At 29.0% G+C, this 11,067-nt stretch overlaps 1 pseudogene; it reads left to right on the forward strand.

Annotated features, from left to right (window-relative positions):
- The first annotated feature begins 7,609 nt into the window (after positions 1 to 7,609).
- Positions 7,610 to 10,580, forward strand: LOC114368317 (annotated as a pseudogene).
- Positions 10,581 to 11,067: the final 487 nt, after the last annotated feature.

Below are 11,067 nucleotides of genomic sequence, written 5' to 3' on the forward strand. Positions count from 1 at the left end.
CATCGAATTAAACTATACATAATTCAAGTTTAATTTGTTTATTGAATGAGTTTAATTAATTTTTAACTCAGGTTCTACTCAATTGGTTTAAATTAATTTCAACGAGTTACTTGTTTGAATTGAGTCTTAAATTATTGATCTACTAGGATTAATCACCATACTTGATGGTCAATGGAATAGGTTACTCAAATCCTGAATATAAAAGAGATTTAAATAAGGTAAAAGAAAATTTTTATTTCTTAATCATAAGATAAAGATATAATCTTAATACTAGAAAATATCTTTTATCAAAGGAAAGATAAGATAATTATTTTATATTTTCTTATTTACATTATTTGAAAAAAATTTGAGATTAGATAATTTAATCTTTCTATAAAAGAGATCATTGAGAGTCAAATAAAATATTCTGATTTCAACTCACATATTATCATTCAAGGATTCTAACAAGACATTTTAAAAAAAAAATATTTTTAAATTCCTTATCACAACTAATATGTCATCATTAATTGTTTTGAATAAATGAAAATTTAAAAACAAAACTTATCCAAGAAAATTACATGTAATTATCCCGTCAAATTTAAGTTGTCAACTTAATTCTTATATCTTGACAAGAAAAACTAAAACAAGAAAAAATTAAAAAGACTAATCAAAACAAAATCTTTAAAAAAAACTAAAAAAATATTTTATAAGAACTAAAAGGCTCATGGTTTTAAATTTCCATCTACAACCACGCTATTGTGCCCACAACCACATCAGCCCACAATTACGCTGTGATTTTGAATCACATAAAATGTTGCAACGTAGCCCCAATGAAACCGCATTAGAGTTGCAACACAACCTTAGCATCGTGCTTTTTCATTTTTTTGTAAAAAAAAAAGGGAAGACCCGCATGGAATGGTGGAGGATACCAAATCTTAAATTGAATGAGAAATTATGATTTCTTATAAATGAATTAAGAAATATAATAATTAGAATAATTGTTAAAATTATTTTTACATTAAGTAGACATATATAATAATTTCATTTTGCAGCAACCACAATTCGCATTGTAATTGCCGCAATGCAACCACGACGGCATTTGCAACCGCAACTTAAAATCATGAAAATGTTATTTAAGCCTAATATATATGTTCTATCACTATTTGGCTGCACATTACAATTTACTACAGCTCATGCAGATGAGTTTATAGACTGACAAGTGAAGAGTCTTGATTATAACGTAAGAGAGTGACAATTAACTATCCACTAATAAAATACCCTTAAGCGCGCATCAGTTACATTATAACACATTATTTATATATAGCACAATACTTATTAACAGATAGTATGATTGTGATGGGGAGTAAGATTGCACCTAAGTGAAGCTAGGAATAATGGAGGTTGGGCATGTTATGGAAGCTGCAGGTACAGTGGTTGTGGTTGTGGTTGTGAGGAAAGGCATATTCACATACGTTTAAAGTTGAGGCACACCATTAATTTTTTCCCCTTTTTTTATAAGTTACTACAATGATGCATAGCTAGGATGCGGAAGAAATAATAGCAGGTTTTTTTAATAAACATTATACAGACTAACATATATTTTTTGTCATCAGAAATATAAATATATTTAAAATTTGTTCTTGTAAAAATTTTAATATATTTTTCATTCTCATAAAATTAGAATGTATTATTTTTTTGGCTCCAAATAAGGTTTAGACGTTTAAATTTACATATACAATTTTTTTATATTAGTTATATGCACAATTAATATAAAAAAAGTCACATTTTACATAAAAAATGTCATATTTATATTTGTCATTTACATAATTGATGTAAAAAATTATCATTGTATGTTTGGATTTATCCGAATTTAGTCTAGACTAAAAAATAATACATTTTAATTTGATGAGAATAAAAAATATATTAAAAAATTTCAAAAATAAATTTTAAATATTTTATATTTAAGAGGATGGAAAATATATTTTTGATAACTAGAATTAGAAGGGTACAAAGTAACTGTGGACCATGGCTGGCATGCAAAAATGGGGGGACTAAGTATAAAGAGCCTCGACCCTCATCCACGTACTCCATGGGTTAATTCATGTGTTATTTTTCTTTCTTCCATTACTATTATTTAATTATTATCTTAACATTTCATTTTTTTGCTCGAAAGAAAAGGGTAAAATTAATTGTCATTATGTTGTTATATAATTTTAACAGCGATGTTTTTGTTCTTTTTATAAATTCAAATAACATATCAAGCAAATAACATATTAAAAAAATGGTTTACTTTTCTTCTTCTGTTTTTTAGTGTAAAAAAGAAAAGATCAAAAGAATAAAAAGTTTACAATAGTGGTCAGGTAAAGTTTTAATTTCCTTAAGTTAACGACTTCAAGATTCTCAAACTTTTCACATTACAAGTAAAGTTTAGGTCATTAATTTGTGACCAAACCACTGAAAGATAGAGACTGTATAATTATTTTTCTATTAATTACTCTTCCATTTTTTCTGTTAAATATTATTTTTACTTAACTTTTGATAATTTTAAATTATAATATGTTTCTTGTGATAGTTAAAAAGAGTTATTAGAGTAAATGAAAAAATCAATTATATAGCAGAAAAATAAATGGATGACTAACTCATAAATCATTTTATAAAAAATATTTTACATTAGAATTCTTCAAAAAAGATAAAATAGAAAACTAATATCCAATCATTTTTTTTTTTGAATAATTGTTGGAGCATTCTATGGGGAAAAATAAGTGATACATGTTAAAATGTTACATATATAAAATTTATAGAAAAATAAGTGATTGTTGGAGACTAGGAGGAGGTCTCCAAGAATGTTGTTTTTGGTAATAGACTAATAGTATTCACATGTAACCACTGATTATCAGCAATTGCATTTTAGAACTGTAATTATTATCTGTGGGGGGGGGGGGGGGGGGGGGGGGGGTTGGGGGAGAATTAGTGGGCATACAAAGAATTTTTTTTGGGGTAGGGAGGAGGGGAAAAAGAAAATTTGTTGGAAAAGTTGGGACAAAATTTGTCAAGAAAAAAAATTTGTAAGCATAAAAAATATTTTTGTTTTCAATAATGCTCTTATGATAAAATGGAAGTGGGAACTTATGATGGGTAAGCATGGGCTTTGTGAGGTGCTTGAGTTAAAATATGGGAGTTGGAGAGGGTTGCAACTAGAAGGGGTCAATAAAAAAATCATCTATTTAATGGAGATATTAGAGGATGATTTGTGGGAGCCAACCTTCTCTGTCGTGGTTCAACACTTCGGTTGAGTGAATTTTGGGGAAGGGTGATTCTTTTTTTATTTTGGAGCGATCTTTGGTTGGGTGGGAGTGTTTAGCATATAGATACCCTGGGCTTTTTCTTAATTATTGCCAAAGAAACAAAGAAAATGGTGATGTTGGGAGGTGATACGGGGTTAAATGCGAGTGGAATTTAATTTGGAAGGAATGGTTCCAACGGGAAAACATTGATGTGGAGAAATTTCATAGTGAGTTGAGGGAGATTTTCTTGCAAAATAAATACTTTGGATACTTGGAGATGAATACCTCATCAAAGTGATATCTATAATGTCAAAGTTTGCATTCACACATTTATGTGGACTTGATAATTTAGAGTTTCACAATTCTCTTTTTGGAAGATTTGTGTCCTCAAATATTCCTCTTAAAATACAACGTTTTTTATGGAGACTACTCAGAGATTGTTTACCATTTACCAAGCAGTAATAATCTCAAGAAAAAAAAATGTGTTTAATATGTTAAAATTTTAGGGATCCTTATAAAATATCAATAATCATTAACAACATATTACGTTAGATTATCATTAAGAGTTTTAGAAATATCTGGATCCATAATGATTGATCAAATAAATGCAACGGAATTTGAATCCGTAGGTGATTTCTAATCTATGTGATCTTCTTAGAATCTGTTACGGAACGAATAATCGACTAACAACGTAACCTGTAACTTCATGGTTCTTCCTCAATTAGAATCTATTTATTCCTTAATAGGACATTTGTAACTCTTAAAAGCTTGTTTATCTTTAGACATGCTTAATATGTATGTTATTTACCTTTAGACTTTCACCTTAACAACATGGTTCATTTCATATATCAATAATATAATCATTATGGCTTTCGTCACTACAACAAATGTAACTAGACCCCAATGACCACCACATCATTACACTCAATGACATAGGTCAATATGGATAACCAGCATGAAAATTACATGCAATGTTATCTTAGTCATGCCTATTATACTTTCAATTGATCCAAACTTTATTCTTTATAGAGATCTATCCAAACACAACATAAATATTGCAAACAAAACAAGCTGATAATGAAATGATAAACTTCAACTTTATTTCTCCAGAAAATCCAAACAACAAAATATTTGTAAACTATAAGATATAGAACATAAGTAAGACTCTTACTAAACTAAAGTACTATATGAGCAGTGTGCTCATAAAAAACTTTAAGTGTCATACCTTTAGTAAGTGAATCAGCTAGCATGGAATGAGTCCCTATATGTTATATACAAATCTGTATTTTCTGGATTCTTTATTTAACCACCAAATACTTTATGTCAACCAACTTTTACTTGGTTGAATCCTTAATAAGACCGTTAAGATATTGTTCCAATAAATACGTGATGGCTACTTAATGTTGGCAACAACGGGTAAATCAATTACAATAATTTAACAATCATAATTCTAGTATGATGTCTCATAGAAAAATATTAATTTCACCAACATAATTATATATGGATCATTACCTGGAGTGATTGCTATTAAGACATTCCGAAAAAATCAAAATCAGAATACCCAATGATCTCTAAACTTCTAGACTTTCAATATAAAAACATGTAATTTCTTGTTCTCTTCAATTAATACATAATGTGTTTTACTACTTTCTAGTATTGCATACCAAGATTACTCATATATCACCTTAAGACTCACACAAAAAATTATTTTATACATGTAAATTTGGGATCTAAATAATATGAGTAATTTAAACCATAATAGTATCAACAATAACAATTAAAGAAGAGAAAATAAACATACAATGCAAAAATAATCTTTATGGTAAATTTCAAGACCCAAACAAGATATCTAGCGCACTATTAATTCTCAATCTTTGGATTGAAAAAGACTAACTGTAAGTGATACTCTCAACGCATTGATCAAACATTGGTTATAAGTTCTGTCAAACAAAGGTTGTCTTTGGACACTCCATTGCTCACATGGAAAACTTATATGATGATTACTCCGGGCAAATAATTATTGTCTTAACATTTCATTGTTCACATAGAAAATCACACTATTTATAATCACCACATGTTTACCATCACAAGCATGTAATTATTCTGCCAAATTGTGTTTTCCTTTAGGACGAGCACAATTCGCATGAATAATTCCATACAACATCCATGTAAATTCAAGCAAATCAACTTACGCAACCAAGGTTATTTTGACAACATGTTTCAATCAATTTAACCAAAAAATACAAGACAATTTAATATAATAAATGGCAGGTCTTAAAATTACACAACTTTCACATATAATTTAGTTATATAAAAAATATATATAACAAAACATGCAAATATTTTGTGGAATAGACTCATCTCAAGATACCTAGCACAACATTAATTCCTAGAGAAATTAACTTGTAATTGGTACTTTCAGCGCAATGATCAAATATTAACAATGAGATATAAGCTCATTAGTGGATCAGTTGTCCTTCTGAGTGTTATAGCTCACTTTGAATTGCCCAAAGTGTGCAAGAAGTGATATCAGTGTCAAATCCAAATTCATACAGCAAGAACAATTTCTACGGCTTCTTTCCAAAAAAATTGGGTTCATATAACCAAAGCAATCCAGGTATAATTAGAATCAAATAACTTTAAATCCTACTAATCTAATAGTAATAGTGGCTATGATACCACTTGTTGGAATTTTAGGGGATCCTTATAAAATACCAATAATCACCAAAAACATATTATGTTAGACTATTATGAAGAGTTTTAGGAATACTTGGATCCATAATGATTAATCAAACAGAACATGGAATTTGAATTTGGATCTATGTGATCTTCTTAGAATCTGTTACGGAAAGGATAATAGGCTAACAACCTAACCGGTAGCTTCATGGTTCTTCCTCAACCAGAACTTTTTTATTCCTTAATAGGACCTTTGTAACTCTTCAGATGGGGAGAAGAGAGAAACTATATGTGATGACTTGGTATATTGGAAACCATAGTCTTCTTATAGTGTTAACCTAATAAAGTTTTCATTATCTTCTAATGGGTCAACACTGACATCTACTCATTTAAGTCTATATTATCGATTGTCTAACGAACTCACTTAATTTGATCAGATAAAATAAAACCATTAATGATAAATAGCTGATATAATTATCTTATAATATTATAGCCCACATTAATTATTGGAATAAAAAATTCCTACATAATAAAGATGGCCTATGGTTATATCCTTTTTGGGAGGTGGAAATATGACACTTGTGTTATAAGTAGTGTGGAGTACAAGGTGTGTTCCCTAGATCCATTAGGCAGCATTATTTGCAACATGTTCCTATTAATGAGAGGAAAAAGCAAGTGATAAATGGATTTGTATGTGGATTGCTATTGTATGGTCATTATGGAAAGCTAGAAATAATTGCATCTTTATGGACTCTCTGGTTTGATAAACAAAGTCTCATCCATGAAGCTATCTTTCACATCTGGAATTGGTTTAAAAATCTGGACATAATTTGATTATTCATATGTGATCAATGGTACCTATGTCCTCAAAATTGTACCAGAAATTAAAACAAGGATTAATTATTTTTTTAGTTCTTATAATTTGAAAGTGATTTTTTTAGTTCCTATAATTTATATTTTAATTTTCTTTTAGTCCCTCACATTTATATTTTAATTCTTCTTTAGTCTCTGTAATTTAAAAGTAGTTTTTTTAGTCCTTATAATTTGTCTTTTAATTCTCTTTTAGTTTTTATAGTTTGAAAGTGATCTTTTTAGTTTCTATATTTTATATTTTAATTTCCTTTTAGTCCTTACCATCAAAATATCAAAATATGAGTAATATTATCAATTACAATTAACTACAAAAATATTAGCAAGTAATTTGTAACTAATTTATCTCAGGATAATTTATAATAAAAAATAATTATAATTTGTAAATAATTTTTTTTATATTTTTTTAATTATAATAAAGATTAAAAAATAATTAAAATACAAAGAACTAAAATAATTACTTTTAAACTATAAAGAATAAAAAAGAATTTAAATACAAACTATAAAAACACTAAAATAATTACTTTTAAACTATAAAATCTAAAACAGAATTAAAATATAATCTATAAAAATTAAAAAATTACTTCCAAACTATGATTAAAAAAAATCAAATGAGTAAGAACAACTGTAAGTGATGATGTGTCCTAAGGCTGCACTGGCGTTGTGTCAAAATTGAAGTGTATGCAGCTTTTTGTAATTTCTCTAGTCTAATTTTTGTAATACTGATAGATGACTATTTACATACGCACTTGCGTGGGCTTACCAGTGTCATTGGCTACTGGGTAGGAGTTTATGTGACAATGGTTAAAAGGTATTATTATCTAATTATTGGATTCTAATACTTATTAACCTGTGTTGACATTTTTCTGTAATTTTTTAATGTAATTTTCACTGGTACCATTTTATAAGAATTCTTCTTCGCTGATTTAAAAAAAAAAAAAAAAAAACCGTGAACCACAATATTTAAGCACAAACCTGCATCCTTTTCTTTAACTTAAATGCTAAATTCTTCTAGAGGGAGTCTAAGTAACTATCATTTCTAGCTACCACGTCCTAACTATCACTAGCTAATAGTGACCTCTCAAAAGGAGAAAGGAATCAATGCGATGCTGCTCCGGAACTTTAAACTTATGTGAATCAATGCCTCATCTTTAAGAAATTTATGTAACACATTTAATTTTGATAAACAAACATATAAAAACAAAGAAAAATGACAATAATCAGTGTCCTTAAAACATTAATTAAGAAATTAAAAGAAAAAATATTTTTATTTAAAAACTAAAATATGTTTTTCATTTTTATAAAATAAATGAGAAGAAAATAAAATAAAACAAATGAAAAGAAAATATAAAGTCTCAAACTAAATAAAAGAACAACATTATCAATATAATTTTAAAATATGACAAATTATGGGTTAATAATGTAATATAAAATATAATAAGTACAAAGAAAAATAATTTTAAAGAGGAGAAGTTTTAAATAGTCTAAATTAAAGCACACAAACATTATCTTTAGAGAAAAAATGCTCACATGTTGACTCCGATTGTGTGTACCGAAAGGATTCCCTAACCTTCTGAACATCAATATTCTTTTCTCTCAAAAAAAAAAATTAGAAGAACAGGAAAAGAAATTTAGAGGGAAAATGCAAAAAAAAAAAATCTACTTTGTTAGCTAAAGGAGAGAAATCTATATAGGCATAGAACCCCATAAAGTTATCAGACTCACGATTCTACATAAAATCGTGGAGGCTTTGTAAACTCGACTCATAAAATAGAATCATAAACTTGTAAAAATTTACTCAATTAAAAAAATATATTAAGATTCCTATATATAAAATCATAAGTAAATATTTCAATCCTAAAATAAATAAAAATAACAAACTTTAACAATAATTAACAAAAAAATATAATAAGTTATAGACATTAATAAAGTAAGGTAAAGTTGCACAATGAATTAAAGCCAAGTTAACTTGCTCTATTTAACTTATGACAGAATTTTTGTTCTAGTGTCCTACTAAGGAATATATACGAGAAATGATTGCTCTATTAAATGTATGCACATTATTAGAATGTTGGAACATCGGAAGCACTAATGTTGTGTGTGTATAATCCTCTTGTATATTGCATGTAACCTGATAGACATGGTTATCCAACTCGGGTTTTAAATCGTAGAATCGTACGATTTTATGATTCTACTAAGTCTTAGCAAGTTAAATCGGGAGCAGAATTAAAAATGGAGTAGACTCGTTCGAGTTAGCGCAGACTTGGGGGAGTTTGGGTAGACTCACGAGTCTACCCCCGAGTTTGTGGGTTTACTAAAATCCCAAAACGACGTCGTTTTATTTGGTCGCGCTTCATTTTCTCTATTTGACTTGTTCGAGTTCTGCAACTGCTTATTTCATTTGTGCTTCTTGGCTTCTTGCTGCGACGGTGGGGTGCGACGGTGAAGGGACAAGTGTGCAACCGTGGGGTGCAACGGTGAAGGGAGGTGTTCGGTGTCAGAGTGCGAGACTACGACACGGTGAAGTGTTTTTCAGTTTTTTCCCTTTTTTTGATTTTTGTTAAATGTTTTTCCCTTTTCACTGATGAAGTCTGCAGCTGCTTATTTTGTCAAGTGTTTTCCCCTTTTCACAGTGATGGACCCATTGAAAAGGAGTTGATTCCCAAGCTCACTATTGTGAGGAGAAATTTATCCTCCAAGGTGGGGGTAGCGATACCAGATATTAATGTAAGGTCTTCTTTTCTCAAATTATACATTTTTTGGAATGTAGTTAATTTTTACTTGTATATACCTTTCTGATTAAAATGTTAAATATAGGTTCGGCCTGTCATTGCCTCTACCATATTACTAAGGGGGGTTGGAGGAATTCTATTTGTGTGACAGTACATTTGTATCTTATCTTCTAGTAAGGCTTGCTCTCTTAGCTTTGAAGCGAATTGAAGTTGTCATTCTTAAATTTATGATGACGGGATGATATTATCTCAGATATATGAGGTCTGAGAGAGCCTCCTAAAGCATAATGGAAGAGGGGAAATGTTTTCATAAAATTTTCATTCATACCTTTCCACTAGGGAAAATACTGAATATAAAGCAACAATCCAAATCTAGTGCTAGATACTACAGCTCAGCAATCATAACAGAATGCTGATTCACACAGTTTCTAGAAGCAAAAGGAAGTACAGAATGAAAGAAATAGAAACGGCAATTTATTCTCATTTGTAAGTGATATAGTCTTGATACTTGTTTGGTAGCTGAATAGTACGCTTGGGCCTTGTAGTAGGCTGCTCTAACGAGCTGGAAGTGTCTGGATTAGCAGCATCAATGTTACTATCAGCACCTCTAGTATCCACAGCTGTATCAATTTACTTTTTCGGTTTTGATCTTTGTTTTGGTACTAAAGAATTATAACCTTGATTTCTGTTTTTTTTTTCTTTTTCTAGCTCTTGTATATGGGGCTTTCTACTCCAATTCTGTATGATTTCTACAACTATAGATCTAATATCCCTGAATATTATTTATTGTTGAATGATTTCGTTCAGGTATGTGCAAACTATTTTTATGTGTTTCTATCTCATGATTTTATAATTATTAGTGAAGTACTCGATATGTGAGATTAGAAAAAGATATGTGTATTTGTTTCTATATGATGATCTTATAATTAGTAAAGAATTATAGCACTTTGCCATGCATTGCTATTTTTTTATAGAGATGAAGTACTCGATTATTAGAAGGCAAATCAGGAAGAAGATCCCCAAAGTAAAGACAATATAGAGATTAGAAAAAGATGTGCATTTGTTTTCAGTGAAAAGGTTATTAAATTTCTTTGTTTTAGTATTATGGAATAATTGCTTAAACCTTTATGCTCTGATGATTTTGTATGTTGGCACATAATTTGATTATGAATATGCTTAAGCATTCTCATACCATTGTGTTGTACTTGCACTAAGAATTTGATTATTTTCATTTATTTTAGGATTAAAATATTTACTTATGATTTTATATATAAAAATATTAATATATATTTTTTATTTGAGTAAATTCTTATGAGTTTACGATTCAATTTTACAAGTCGAGTTTATAGAGCTGTTACGAGTCTATGTAAAATCGCGAATCGGATAACCTTGCTAATAGATCCTTCTTATGGTTATTAGAAAAAGAAAATTCAAATATCCAGATATTGTTTGTGAATCGATGCCAAGGAGTTTCCAGCATAATATATACTCATCATGGGTGAACAACACAACCACAAAACTTACAC

This window comes from Glycine soja, chromosome 9 (genome assembly GCF_004193775.1).
Source record: "Glycine soja cultivar W05 chromosome 9, ASM419377v2, whole genome shotgun sequence".
In the NCBI taxonomy this organism is placed as follows: domain Eukaryota; kingdom Viridiplantae; phylum Streptophyta; class Magnoliopsida; order Fabales; family Fabaceae; genus Glycine; species Glycine soja.